The 15372-nt window shown below is 45.8% G+C and overlaps 1 pseudogene; it reads right to left on the reverse strand.

Annotated features, from left to right (window-relative positions):
* Positions 1-232: 232 nt before the first annotated feature.
* Positions 233-5655, reverse strand: LOC102713415 (annotated as a pseudogene).
* Positions 5656-15372: the final 9717 nt, after the last annotated feature.

Consider the following 15372-nt stretch of genomic DNA (forward strand, 5'->3'; position numbering starts at 1 on the left):
ATTTTTACCCAATAACTATATTTTTTATAAGGACTAACCTTTAGCTTTTTAAAGAGTGTACCGTTGACACCCAACAAGCAACCACAATATAGAGTAATTTATGCTTCTATATTCATGATATAATTAAAATAATTTATGTTTGATCTCTTTTAGTTTAAAAGTTATGAATTTTACAAATTTCTATATACGTATAAATATAATTATGAAAAAACTAAAAATCTCTATTAAACTGTCAGCAGTCAGGCAAGTCCCTTGGTGGTGGTGGCAGGGCACTATCTGGAGTTGGTCCGTTCTGAACCTCAAACCCATCGCCAACCCTATAGGCAGATGAGCATCAAAGTGGCAATGCATTATCCACATCCCTGCAATTAGAAAATAAGTAATAGTATAGTATCAAAATCGTTGGAGAAAAAAATGTTTCAAACATTTATTATCAAGGCACTTCTAGCTATAAAATGTCACTCTACCGGCTTATCCACCTATCTAAGTTTAGAAAATTAACTAAAATCCTAACCCTTTTCATGGGGATGTAAAATGTCAACACTGTCCTTTTCATTTACAGTTAATTTTTGGTACTACAATTATACTAAATAATTAGTACATGGCAAAGAATCCTTTTGATTTTTATTTTGACACCATTGGCATTTCGATCCCCATTTTTTATTTTAAGTTTTTTGCAAGTAAAAAATAAATATTAACAAAATAAGTAAATTTTAACAAAATAAGAAAAATGTTTATGGAACATATCCCAAAATTAACTCATCTCATAAAAAAAGGAGTACCACAAAATTTATCTTTGTGACACCAATGTCGTGTTTTAGATTGTTGCACGATTGAACATAAATGATTTTTTATAGTTTTTAACAGTGTGAATAATAGAATTACCTGTTATGAATTTAAAAATATTTTTTAAAAATAATAAATGATGAATCATATGTATAATCTTAACGACAGACGTATCATGGAAAACTGCGTAACCAAGACAAATTTTACAAAACGAAGACAACCCAAGTCGATAAAAGATATAAGAAACTTTATAACCGTGTCATTATAATTTTACAAAATAGATCGTAACCCGGGCTCACCAGGGTTGTTTGCGACGAAGCGGATGACAGCCCAGCCACCAGCTGGGACGGCGACGGTGTTCCGCTCCTGTGGGTTGACGAGGTTGTACTGCTTTGCGCCCTCGCCCTCCTCGAAGTTGCCGAACCCTTGCGCCAGCACGAAGAAGTTGAACCCATGGAGGTGGATAGGGTGGCTCTCCCGCGCCACCAGCGCCGTGTTCTGCAGCACCACCTCCACCGTCGCGTTGTACCGCAGCGTCCTCACCTTGGTCGACTTGGACGTGAACGCCAGCCTCCCCGGCGGCCTGGCGAAGTCGAACGGCACCGGCGGCGCGTCGGGGAAGTCGCGGGTGTACACGCCGGAGATGTTCTCGGAGTGCGCCGTGAGGAGCGGCACGGCGGCCGGGAGCTCGAAGGAGGCGTTGTTCATGCTGCCGGCGAGCGCCGGCGCGTGGCTCCGCCTGCACTTCGTCTGCCCCGGCCGGCAGTCGGCCAGCCCCAGACCGAAGGCGACGAACATGCGGGTGTCCACGGCGAGCGGCACCGTCGGCTGCCCGGGCCGGAGCAGCGCCGTTAGGTTGGAGAGGAACCGGTGCGCCGTGCCGACGTCGTGGACCTTTGGCGTCGGAGCTCGCACGGGGCGACGCCGCGGTGGTGCCGGGCTCGTGTTCCCTGCGCTGCCGCCGCCGTCGGCGTACTCCACGACGGCCGTCGCGACGGTGTCTCTGAACGGCTGGGGCGGGAACGAGGTCTGGTACGGCGACACGGTCACGTAGTATCGCCGTGATGGCGTCGCGGCGGCGACCATGAGCGCGTCGACGGTCTGTCCGGGAGAGACGACGATGACGTCCGTCTTGTACGGGGTGGTGTAGCTCGCGTCCGCGGCTACAACGGTGAACGTGTGGGCGGCCACCTTGAAGAAGAAGGGCGTGTTCACCGCTGCGTTTATGATCCTAAGAAGGTACGTAGAATTAGCCTGCACTTTCAGCTTGTACATCTCTGCAAAACAAATCATCAAATAATTAACCCTCAGTATTACTCCCTTATAAATGAGCATTTTTTTCATCATTTACAGAGATATCAAATTTTATCTAGAAAATAGTTGTACATCCTGGTACCTTGGTAAAATTGCTCCTTGTAAATACATAATTAGATCATCAATAATTTACCGTATTCTTAGCTTGAAAACTAAACAGATGGATTAATGTAGACATTTGCCTTGACAAGTATTATCATGATAGTATAAACTAATTAGATTTTACTTGTCAACGTTTAAAAATCTTTAACTAAATCTCTTTGTCCTAAACATCTGATATGTATGATGGATGCACTACGGCTTATATATCAAAATCAGATGCATGAATATATGAATAAAGTTAGGGTAAATTAATTGACTATCAATGTCATTACCACTCTCGCGGTTACTGCCGGAGCATTTGAACACGTCCCCCGGCTTGCCGTTGATGGTGTACGCATCGGCCGGCCTCACAGGAACGCCGGTGAGGAAGGCGTCGCGCTCCAGTCTGACGACGTCGTCGTTCCACCACTCACCTGCATGGGAGTGACGATCGGGACGACCCTATACTAGTCAGCAGCGTAGGTAGCAATTGAATCAGTTGATCAGGTGATGGTTTTAATTTCGGAGCACGTACCAAGCAGCAGGATCTCCTCCTTGTCAGGGCTGGGGAAAGGGAAGGGCCGGTCGCCGGAGCTGGGGACGATGACGACGGCGCCGTGGACGGTTGCGCGGAGCAGCGAGCTGTGGGCGTGCCACCACAGCGTGCCCTCCTGCCCCGCCGTGCTGAACCTGTAGGTGTAGCGGCGGCCGGGGCGGATGGGGCACTGCGTCACCATCTCCGGCCCGTCCGCCCACTGCGTCCCGCGCTGGAAGATGCCGTGCCTGCCCAACAACACAAGCTCGGCTGACATGCATACACGTACTGTACTATACTGAAAACATAATCCTTTTTATACACGAGATGCACGTGCAATCACCTCCATCTTTTAGCTTTTGCTTATGCTTATAAGTATATTTGAATTTTTCATCTTGAATTTAGCGTTGATTTTGAGGTTTTTTCGTCGAAGTTTATTTTTCTATTCATAGTCTTTAAATCGTTATGAATACGTACATTGAAGTTTTATTTGCAATATATTTTTCGTTTATAAATATACTTTTAAAAATCAAATATATTTACCTGCTGAAAATGAACGGAGGGAGTTTCTTTTAAGAAGTAGGTAAGCATGGTCTTTGCTTCAGCTGAAGCTGTAGCCAATTATATTACAACCAATGAACGGAGGAATACTATTTAGAGCAACATTATTTGTTGCAACTTTAACTAAAATTAAGTTTCTTGTAATACTTTTTATATACTAAATATGTTGATTAATTACTGATTATATTTATCCATCCTATTTCTTAAAAAGATATATCAGGTTTTTTCTTTCGAATAACAGGTAGGCCCGGTCTTTACTTCAGCTTAAAATATAGCTAATTATATTACAGCCAATGAATGGAAGCAATACTGTTTAGAGAAACATTTTTATATTACAACTTTAATTAAAATAATGCTTCGTGTAATACTTTCTATACACAAAGTGTGCTTATGATTTGATTAATCACTGATTAGATTTACACATTCTATTTTTTAAAAAAAATATCAGATTATTTCATGTTAGGACATTAAATTAAAATGCTCCTTACTAACTCTCCATGTAAAAAAATGGAAAGTGAAAATGTTTATTTTCTATAAGCCACCACAAATGTCGAAGTATAGTCTACCAGCTGATTTGGGATTTCAGGCTCAATGTAACACCCCAGATCCAAAAATCAGAATAGCCCATCATACGTGTTGATTGGGCCCGTCAAGTGGGCCACATACCCATAGCATATCACACATCGATTTTTTAGTTGATTGTTGTAAGCTGGTAAACACGTAAGTAGTATAGTTAGAGAGTAAACTGATTATATAATTGTGCAACTAATATGAGTATATACATAGGATGTTTAAATGTAGAGCTTAGAATTGATTTTTTTCTCGTCTACGTCAGCAACACTAATTTATTTTATAAGCTTCATCAATACAACAAAACATATTTTTATTATTGTTATTTCCTTTTTATCTACTCTATACAATAAATTTTCTTTAAATAATTGTTAAGATTTGATTCTAAATCGTTGCTATGGATAACAGCCATATATGACGCTTCATAGTCAACTAAAAATCATACCCTTATACCTATAAGACTGAAACTAGAACCAGCACGCGCAGATGCTGCAAACAGTCGACTACTCAGCTTTGTTAGTAGACTCTGGCCCCGTTCGGTGGGCATATGCATAAGTTAACATATGCCTGGTACGCAAAATAGATTAGTATATGACTAATTAATTATTAATTATTAAAAAAATATAAAATATATTAATATGATTTTTTTAAACAACTTTTTTATAGAAAACTTTTATAAAAAATACATTGTTTAATAGTTTGGAAAACGTGCGCACGGAAAACGATGAAGGTAAGTTAACTAAGGGCAGTCCTAATGGAAGAAACCAACACGGTTGTCATAGTATAAAAAATCATCTATAGAAACTATTTTCTACAATGGAGATGTCTTTAAGTAATAATGGTTTTGTCTTTCTCTCTCCTAACTCTATATATTCCATCAATTGTGAGCATGACACATGTCTCCTAGAAACTAGTGATTTCTTCTTAACCGTGAATTTATGGTTTTTTAGTGCATTGGGTGAAGAAAAGACTTAGTTTCTTCATGAGTAAACCATTTTTAAGCTTTCCCTATCTTTCTTCATTAATTATATTGCTATGTCACCAATTTACTTACGTGACAAGCTATTTAATGAGAATAGAAATCACCATTAATACACTATTAGGACTGTGCTAAGGGGGCATCCGGAACGTGGCCCCGCAAGTGCATACCAGTGGACGGTGACATTATAGGGTGAGTTGTTGTCGACGTGGACGACCACGGTGTCGCCCTCGTGGACGTAGATGGTGGGCCCCGGAAGCTGGTTGTTCACGGCAGTGATGACCATCGGCGGCTTGCATAGCTGTCTTATGGAGAAGTTACCCACCTGAACAATTTTTTGCATTGCACGGGTAAAAATCATACATGGTTTTATATTCGGATCGACAAGATAATAAGAATTTGTGTTATCCACCTAAATACAAAGTACAAATAAAGGACAGAGCAACAGAAAGACATGAAACGAGATTTCAGATTTGTTTCTAATTGCGAGCTAGGATGAAATAGGAAATATATATTTAATGGAATGGAAATTAACAAGGGCACCTAAATACAAAAACACAAGTAAATCACAGAGCAGCAAAGACATGCATCTAACGAGGTTTCAGATTGCAAGGGTGAAACAGGAAATATCTACTTTAATTATTAAACGGAATGGAAAAGCTAATATGCAAAGGGAATTAAGGTGATGAGCTTGGACTGAAGTAATTACACTGAACGTGTGCTCCACAACTGCAGCATGGCCAGAGCTGGCGACGGAGGCCACAACACATGTCAGCAGCAACAACCAACAGCGCGCCATGTCGACGAGCACGTAGCACAAGTACGTAGGGGACCAAGGGCGACGCGATACGATCAGCAGGGGTGTGAAGATTTATAACCTGAATTAACCTGTGGCTGACCCATTCGCCCCTGACAGCACAAGGATCCAAACGCTAACTAGTTAGCATGTCTACAATGCAGATGTATCCGTCCACATCTTTTCAAACTCTCTTTATACTTATAAGCAAAAAGATTAAAATTTTAACTCTAACCTTAGAATAAAATTTTGTGTCCTAGTTTATTTTTCAGACTTATTTTGCTTTTAGACCATCAAAAACATATACAAAAGTTTTATGTATAAATTATTTATGAATTTTATAAATATGATGTTTTGTTCGATCGCCTGCCTCCTACGCGCATATTGGGCAGTGAATTATGCGTGAAAGCGAATAAAATGCTGCGTTGTGACGGCGACAGTGAGCAGGCCAAAATGAACACGGTCGATCGGCAGCGTGGCGCCATATGTTACCCGACGGCCGACGCGCTGTACTTTCGATCACTTCTAGGGCGCCGGACGCAACCCGATCCAGCTGCTAATTAACTGCTACTACGCACTACCTCCGTCCCGATGCCGTTTGATTTTTTAAACGTACGTTTGACTATTCGTTTTATTTTAAAAATTTACATAATTACTAATTATTTTTATATTATTTTATTTATGGTTAAATATACTTTTATGCATATATATAACTTTACATATTTTATAAAAAATTGAATAAGATAAAAGGTTAAACATGTATAAAAAAAATCAGACGTTAAATATTTTGGGACAGAGGGAGTATTAAATTAGCTGTAAACTGACGCAGTTTGTTGGACTCGCCTCGCCTTCCATATGGAGTGATGGAGTGGTCGATAGGAACAGCGCAGGAACACGCTTGGCTTTCGGCTAATCTTGTCGATGGTGGCGAGAGGGTAACGATGCCGAGAAGCCCTATTTTTGATGGGCGAAAAACAAGGCCCATAAACCATCGAATCGATGGGAATTAATGGCAAGGTTTTGAGTTTAATATGATGGCCTATACATGTGCATGGCTGCGGTTCATGTTTTTCACTCGAAGTTCTAATTCATGGCCGATACTTTTGGGAAGCCAGAAATTAATTGAGGTAGGTAAAAAAAACTTGACTTTCTTAAGGCTAGGCTGAAATAGTTTTGTTATCATAAATACTGCTAGTTCATCTCGGCTCTCGTGACTTATGCTCGATCTTGCGCATCAATCTTGTTAACTAAGTTTATCTCATCTATATATCACTTGTAGAATTTATCATATGTCACTAAAATAAAGTGCTTAATAAAAATACAAATAATTTTGAAGTAATTTTGAGGGCTAATCTCGGTTGTTTCCTCTGGTTAATATTATAAATCACTTTAGAATAATTTATTAAAAGTCAAACTTTTTACAGTTTGACTAAAACTATAAAAAATGGGACTGCCTATGGAATTGCTGGCTGAAAAGTTTTGTAGCTTCAGTCATTTTTATGATCGTGCGATGAGGACACGCGTCGTTCATCCGAAGTGTCGTGCGTACACGGGCGTACGCGCTTTGTCTCCGTTGTACGTAGTTGCCCCTCCAGATGCAAAAAGCCCAAAAAAACATTAATAAAGCCCAATGATGAAGATTAATTGAAAGCCCAAGAAATAGCTAAATGGGCTGGTTTTGACACTAGAAAAATCCATGAAATAGTTAATAAAAGCCGAACAACAAAAATAAGACAAAAATATGTCCCACAACTACCCATGTGCGTCTACTCATCTAGTTGCCTCACCAAAGGCTTCAACTTGGCAGCCAAGAAAGGCAAAAAAGGAGAAAAGAAAGATCGTTCAGGAGAGGAGATCGAAAAAGAAAAGATCGAGAAAGAAGAGGAGAAAATCCAAGAAGGAAACTCCATTGATGCAAGGTTAAAAGATGAACCAAGAGGAGGGGGATGAATCAATGATAAAGAATGCCACACACCTAGGTATCATGCCTTTCTGATTGCTTTTAATCCATAGGAACATGCTTCTTGAGTTTGTTGATCTAATCTATAGATGAGATTTTATCTGAACGAAGAGGTGTTCTTTTTTATTTGATGAATAAAAAACCATTATGATATGAGCTTCTGATCTTGTAAGTATGTTTGCTCCATGTATGCACCTGTTCATCAAATACAAAATTTATAAATATTATGATTATAGCATAAATAAAAGAAACAACCGACACAACTATGTCTATATTCTGAACTTCCAAACTTTAATGTCAATGCATAAAAAAATCATAACATAATAATGATTCTAGTGCTGAACTTGAAGTTAAATATATGCATATTTGATTAATCATAAAACATGTCATACTTAATCTTTCATCTCGTGTGGATACAAAAAGCGCATACATAGAACTATATATTTCCACATGCTAGATTTCAGAACAAAATCTTCTAAGCTTGAACTGAATCTTAAAAACCTTCTAGCAGGTAGTGTGCATGACTGCTCAAAGCAATTGTAGGTCAATCCAAGCTATGGGTAAAATGCAAAATGAGCCATTGGACTTGATTGCCTAAAAAACTCAGTGGAGGATGACAATGTAAAAAATGCTATAACAGGACCAACACCAAGGCCTTTGATCAATACAAGTCACCTTGATGTGATGGTTTTTCATTCATGAGAGATACAAAACAAACAAAACTACATATTGAAATTAGGAACCTAGCTGACAAAACAAACAATACATTGTCCATACTTTAGTATAAACTCATTGCTATGTTGTTCGAGCCTAGCTAACAAAACACACAAAACACTCTAAATCTTCATATTGAAATTAGGAACCTCAAGTACCTAACAAAACTGTTTGAGCCTAGATACAAAACTAACAAAACTACATATGGCAGCAGAAAACAAAATATATATGCACTCAATTATAAAACTTGTTGTCTACACTTCAGTACAAACTCATTGCCCTGTGTTGTTAAAACCTAGCTGACAAACCAAATAAAACACTATTCATATTGAAATTTGATGTCAGAAAATCAGAATTAGTTCATAGCCAAAAGATTTTTGTAACTGAGTACATGACTATGCATAGAACTTCAAATAACTAATCATATACAACTAGCTAAAATTTTGACAAAACTAAGGATATGATTAGGAACTAAGGACCTAAAAAACTATCTGAGCCTGTATACAAACTAACACAACTAGGTATGGCCAGTAGAAAACAAAACTAACCTTACTTAATTTTGAAAACAAAACACAACATCACTGAAGCAAACAACCTTAATTGTGCATCTACATTGATAGAAGGAAAATCTACATTGATAAAAGGAAACAAAAACTGTACTGACTGAAAATGAGATACAATTTATTCAGATGTAGAGATCACTCCTCCAAGCTACCTAAAACTTCCTGAAGCATATCAATCTAATCATGAGGTGTACACTCCTGTTGGTTCTTACCCTCATTCTGATATTTATCCTTCCCATGGTTGCTACAATCCTAGAGGCTTCTCTGATTCGTCTGCAAACAAAGGTATGTTCTTCTATTATTTGATTGAAAAAATAATACCCACTTATATATTATTTCAGTACAAAATTGATAACATGACTTATCTTTAATAGCATCTTTCAAATGTATTAGCTCTTATAGGAATAATGATGATCCAACTTTGTCACTGTCAGTCTTTTTTGGTTCCATAAACCTAGTGAATAATGAACTTATCAAACTCAGTCTTGTGCTGTTAGGTCACTATTAGCTAAAAATGTGCTACCATTTTTAAGACAAACTAATGTTGGAAGAAAAAAGAAACAATATACTAAAACTCTGAATTATAAAAAAACTGACATAAATGGTAGTAACATTATGAGCACATGTTCAGGGTGGATGCAGAAACACGCAAGTAGTTTCGTCAGTAAATGGTGGGCATGAGGGTGATCTGTATGATGAGTGCACCTTGATGAGGAATGACCTAATGGTAAACTTGACTATTGACTAATAAATTGTGGTTTTCATTCCATCTATGTGTACATTATATCATATTGAAAAAATTAATATGACCTGTTAGGTTCAAAATTACTATACTCAAGTTCCTAATTCATCAAGCACAACACAGGATGGAGACTTTATGGTAAGAAAAAAAAATAGTTTCTTTATTTGAAAAATCATTGTTCTATATTGTTTATCCATATTTTTTTTGCATGTAGGTGTTGCCTGGTGTTTTTACTACTCTCATGCACCATTCTATGGCTAGATGAGACAAATTTGATGACATCACAACAGGGGATGCTTTTGGATTTTGGGTAACATAAAAAGCAGTGAAAAAATAAGGGACTGTCTATCTCTTTTAAACATGGTCATCTGATGAACTAAAATGAGATGATTGTTTATCTCTATTAAAAAGAGACATGGCAAGTGACTCTTAATCAGTTCCAAGAAAAACAAGACAGTTGTTTATTCACAGACAACATTTTTTTAATAAAAAGATGTCGATATTCATAGACTACAAGTGCTCCAGAAAAACATCTCCAATAAACTCCTTAAAGTGTGCAATAGATTGATCTCTAGTTTCTTCTCTTAAACATGAAGATGTTAATCATTAAAAAGAAAAAATGGCATGCATGTAGTTTATGCTCCTACTCCTGGTAGAAGCCGAAAAAATTTTCACAAGAGTTTCTGTTATTGCTATTAGTATATGTTAGTATCTCTATTGTTACTCTCATTGGTGAGAGGATGACACTCAAACTTGGGGCAATTTTCTGTTTACTTATCACCAAATGTCATGCCCTTCCCGGGGAGGGTTGGATACATATTTATAGCTGCCTACTAGTCTAAAAGATGCTGTCCTAGAGCATCTCAACAACCTGTCCTAGAGCATCCTAACCACCTGTCCTAGAGCATCCTAACAACTTGTCCTAGATGCTGTCCTAGCAACCAAAAGCTGAAAAACAAGGGTAGGACACCACAAGACCAAGACCAAACAGCCCAAGACTTATTCCTTCATTCTTCCCCTAAGTCTTGTGCGTCGTCTTGTGAGAAAGTTGAGCCATCCCGATCCGAGAGCAAAGCTCAAGGAACTTGATCCTACCAAGGGGCTTGGTAAGCAGATCCGCAAGCTGGTCCTTGGTGTTGATGTAGCTTGCCTTGATGCTCCCTTCCTCCAAGCAGTCGCGAATGAAGTGGTACCTCACCCGGATGTGCTTGCTCCGTTCATGAAAAACAGGATTCCTTGCCAGGGCCAGAGCGGACTTGCTGTCCACCCTAAGCTCCACCACTCCAGTGTCTCGGCCGAGGAGATCACCGAGCAGTCGAGCAAGCCAGAGTGCCTGGGGCGAGGCAGTGGAAGCCGCTATGTACTCGGCCTCGCAGCTGGATAGGGCCACCACCTGCTGCTTGATCGACTGCCAGCTAACGAGGCACTTGCCGAGGAAGAAGAGAATCCCGCTCGTGCTCTTGCTAGTGTCGATATCGCCGGCGTGGTCGCTGTCGGTGTACCCAATGAACTGTGCCTTTCCAGGGCACCTCGGGTAGTAGAGGCCGTGGTCGAGAGTCCTCGCAACGTAGCGGATGATCCTCTTCACAGCCTGCTGGTGCTCCGTCGTCGGTCGTTGCATGAACCGACTAACGTAGCCGACGGAGAATGCCAAGTCCGGCCGTGTGTGGGTGAGATAGCGTAGACTCCCCACAAGACGCCGGTACTGCGTAGCGTCCACCTCCTCCGCCGTGCTGGCCCGGCTCAGCTTCAGCCTCTCCTCCATCGGGGTGAGGGCTGGGTTGCAATCGTTGAGCCCAGCGAGCTCAACTACGCGCTTGGCGTAGGCAGTCTGGCGAAGTGTGATCCCAGAGTCATCTTGGTGCACCTCGATCCCCAGATAGAAGGAGAGGGGCCCCAAGTCACTCATCTGGAAAGTGGCCTTCATGTCTTCCTTGAACGCTGCCACCTCCGTATCCTTGGTGCCGGTGATCACCAAGTCATCAACATAAACACCCACCAGCAGGGTATTTCCTCCATTTCCCCGCCGGTAGATAGCAGCCTCGTGCGGGCTTGGCTCGAAGCCCATCCTCTTGAGCGTGGAATCCAACTTGGCATTCCACGCCCTCGGTGCCTGCCGCAGGCCGTACAAGGCCTTGTGCAGACGTAGCACCTTGCCCTCCTTGCCGGGGATCGCAAAACCCGGCGGCTGGTGCACGTAGACCTCCTCCTTCAAGTCGCCGTTGAGGAACGCCGACTTGACGTCCATGTGATGGATGCGCCAGCCTTCCTGAGCTGCCAGCGCAAGGAGTCGCACGGATTCCATCCGTGCCACTGGGGCGAAGGCATCGTCGAAGTCGATCCCCTCCTGCTGCACGAAACCACATGCCACCAAGCGAGCCTTGTGCCTGACGATGACTCCGGCTTCATCCCTCTTCAGCTTGAACACCCACTTAAGAGAGATTGCACGATGACCATGAGGGAATCAGCAAGCTCCCAGGTGCGGTTCTCCTTAACCGCGTCCAATTCCGCCTTCATCGCGGCGCGCCATGCCGCGTGTCTCTCGGCCTCTGCGAAGGACCGAGGCTCGCCGTCGTCGCACGCAAGGTGCAGCTGTTCCTCCAGGTCATGAGGCACCAGTCCCGGCACTGGCTGGTCGCCGAGAAGGTCCTCCATCGTACGGTACCGCAGGGGCTCTCCATCATGGTAGGCGTCGATGCGCTCCTCATCGTGTGAGAGCGGAGTAGCGAACTGCACCGGGCTGCGCTCGACGTGAGCTGGTGTTGGTGTGGACGTGCCCGGAGGGGTGGCTGGTGGTGTCGGAGTGCGTGGGGTCGCCAACTGTGGTGGTGTCGGCGTAGAGCGCGGCGCAGCCAAAGTCATGGCTCGAGAGCGTGGCGCTGCCGAAGTGGTGGGTGCTGGAGTTGGTGGAGAATCGGAGACTCGGGTAGGCACGCTCGGTGAAGGGGAGCTGCCCACTCCCCCAGCTTCCCTGAAGTGGATGTACTCGACAGTGAAGTCGTCATACGTCGGAGTAGAGCCGTTGTCCACCGTCTTGTCCCATGTCCATCCGCGCCCTTCGTCAAACACCACGTCGCGCGCCGTGCGCACACGCTGTGTCGCCGGGTCGAGGATGCGGTAGGCCTTCGAGCCTTCCGTGTAGCCGATGAACACCCCTGGGATGCTCCTGTCGTTGAGCTTGCCGATGTGGCCAAGCTCCTTGGCGAACGCGAGGCAGCCAAAGACTCGCAGGTGGGAGACCGATGGCTTGCGCCCATGCCAAGCCTCGTACGGCGTCCTGCCATCGAGAGCCTTGGTAGGTGAGCGGTTGAGGATGTAGACGGCCGTTACCACCGCCTCCCCCCAGAAGAGAGCCGGCATTCCTCTCTGCTTGAGGAGGGCTCGAGCCATCCCCACAACCGTCTGGTTGCGCCGCTCAACGACGCCGTTCTGCTATGGGCTGTACGGCGCGGAGTAGTGGCGGTGAATTCCTTCATCGGCACAATACGACGCGAATTCAGCCGCCGTGAATTCGCCGCCGTTGTCGGTGCGCAGGGTGCGCAACTTGCGGCCGCACTCCGCCTCCGCAGCAGCCTGCGTGCGCCTAATGGCGTCCGCAGCCTCTCCCTTGCTACCGAGGACCGTCACCCACATGTAGCGAGAGAGGTCGTCGACGAGCAGCAAGAAGAGGCGTCGTCCTCCTGGTGTGGCCGGAGTCACCGGGCCACACAAATCCCCGTGCACGAGCTCGAGCCGCTCCTTGGCTCAGAAGCTCGTCTGATGGGGAAAGGGGAGCCGCCTCTGCTTCGTCAACACACAGACGTCGCAGAACTGCTCCACGTGGTCAAGGCATGGCATGCCTCGCACCATCTCCTTGGTACTGAGCCGCTTCAGGGCCTCGAAGTGGAGATGGCCGAAGCGCTCGTGCCACTGCCACGCCTCGTCGTCCCGGCGAGCGACGAGGCACACGGGTTGTGCTACCTGCACGTTGAGGATGTAGAGTCGGTTGTTGCCTCAAGGAGGCGACCACGGCGCTCCCCGATCTTGCGCCGATCCCAAATCCTCATGACTCCGTTCTTGATCACCACGCATGAGCCTTTCTCTTCTTCCAGCTGTCCAATACTGATGATGGAGTTCCTCAGCGCGGGAATGTAGTAGACTCCGGTGAGCAGCCTGTGCTCGCCGGACTTGGTGGTGAAGATGACGGAGCCGGTGCCCTTGATATCCACGCCAGAGGCATCCCCAAACTTGACGAAGCCTCGGACGCTGGGATCAAGCTCGGTGAAGAACTCCCGTCGACCGGTCATGTGATGGGTGGCCCCGGTGTCGAGGACCCATCCATCAGTCTTGTCGTTGGAGTCGTCACCAAGGAGGGCTCGTGCCTTCGGCTCTTCTAGGTGGAGGAAAGCCGATGCGGCCGGTGCCGCTGGAGATAGCTCGATGCTTGCGTGTGCCAGGAGCAGGGCTGGTTCTTCCTCCACTTGTGCGGCGTTGGCTTGGCCTTGTCGTGGTTGTCGACAGTCCTTGGCCCAGTGGCCAAACTTGCCACAGTTGCGGCAGGCGTCGTCTCGCGTCGGCCTGCGGTTGCCGGTGGTGCCGCCCTGGACGCCTCCGCGGGCTCCACCCCGGATGCGTCCTCGCAACCTGACCCGGACGCCTCCGCGCCCCTTGTGCAGATTGCCGCGCTTGCGGCCGCCTACCGAGGAGGACTCCCCCTTTTTCCCATCACCCTGGCAGGCCTCCCACTGCTCCCGAGTGAGATGGAGCTTCCCGCCAATGGTGATGGGCCCGGAGAGGGGTTGTGGCTCATCGCCGTCGACGACCTTGAGGAGACCAATCGCCTCCTCGATCGTCATCGTGGAGAGGTCCAGCAGAGACTCGATGGAGCGGGCAATCTGCTTATACTTCTCTGGGATGCAGCGGAAGAGCTTCTCGACAGCTCTCTCCTCGTTGTAGGTGTCGTCGCCGTACTGCACCATCTTCTGCAACAGAGTGTTGAGACGGAGGGCAAAATCATCGATGTCCTCACCTGGCTTGAAGGCCAGGTTCTCCCACTCCTTGCGGAGTGCTTGCAGCGTGCTCTTGCGGGCGCGATCGCTGCCGATGCGTGCCGCAGCGATGGCATCCCAGGCCTCCTTGGCAGTCCGCTTTTGCGAAAGGGAAAACTGCATCTCGGATGGAACTGCAGCGATGAGGGCATCTAGCGCCCGTCGGTCTTCATCGTAGTCGACGTCGCCATACCGAACTGCCTCCCACATGTGCCGCACCTGGAGCCTCCCCCTCATCACCGCGGCCCACTCGATGTAGTTGGTCTTGGTGAGGGTAGGCCACCCACCACCGGGACCAAAGTCCCTGACCACCGCTTGGATGCCGTGGTAGCCATGGCGCCAGTCAGGGGAGGGAGAGTCGCGCTGCCTGTGAGGGCCGCGCTCTCCGTAGATCCGGCCGCCATCACCGGGAGGGTAGTCGCCGCGGCGTGTGTTCTCTGGGTTGCCGCCGGCACGCCTGCGCCCATCTGGGCTACCGTTGCCGCACGCGCCCTCGCTTGGGGCGCCGTCGGCGGATGCGTGGTCCCCTGGACCGCCGCCGCCATGGGGGTGGGCTGCTGCCCACCGTATTGTCCGCTCCCGCACCCTTCCTCTCGCCAGCTCCTCAAGGTCCCCGTCGGCGGTGATGTCGCCGACGATGGAGCCGTTGATGCTGCTACGCAAGGTCTCAACCTCAGCCTCCGCCGCACGTGCTGCATCTTCCGCCTCCTCTGCTTCTGCCTCCGCCCTGATCGCCGCCAACTC

This window comes from Oryza brachyantha, chromosome 11 (assembly GCF_000231095.2).
Source record: "Oryza brachyantha chromosome 11, ObraRS2, whole genome shotgun sequence".
Lineage (NCBI taxonomy): Eukaryota > Viridiplantae > Streptophyta > Magnoliopsida > Poales > Poaceae > Oryza > Oryza brachyantha.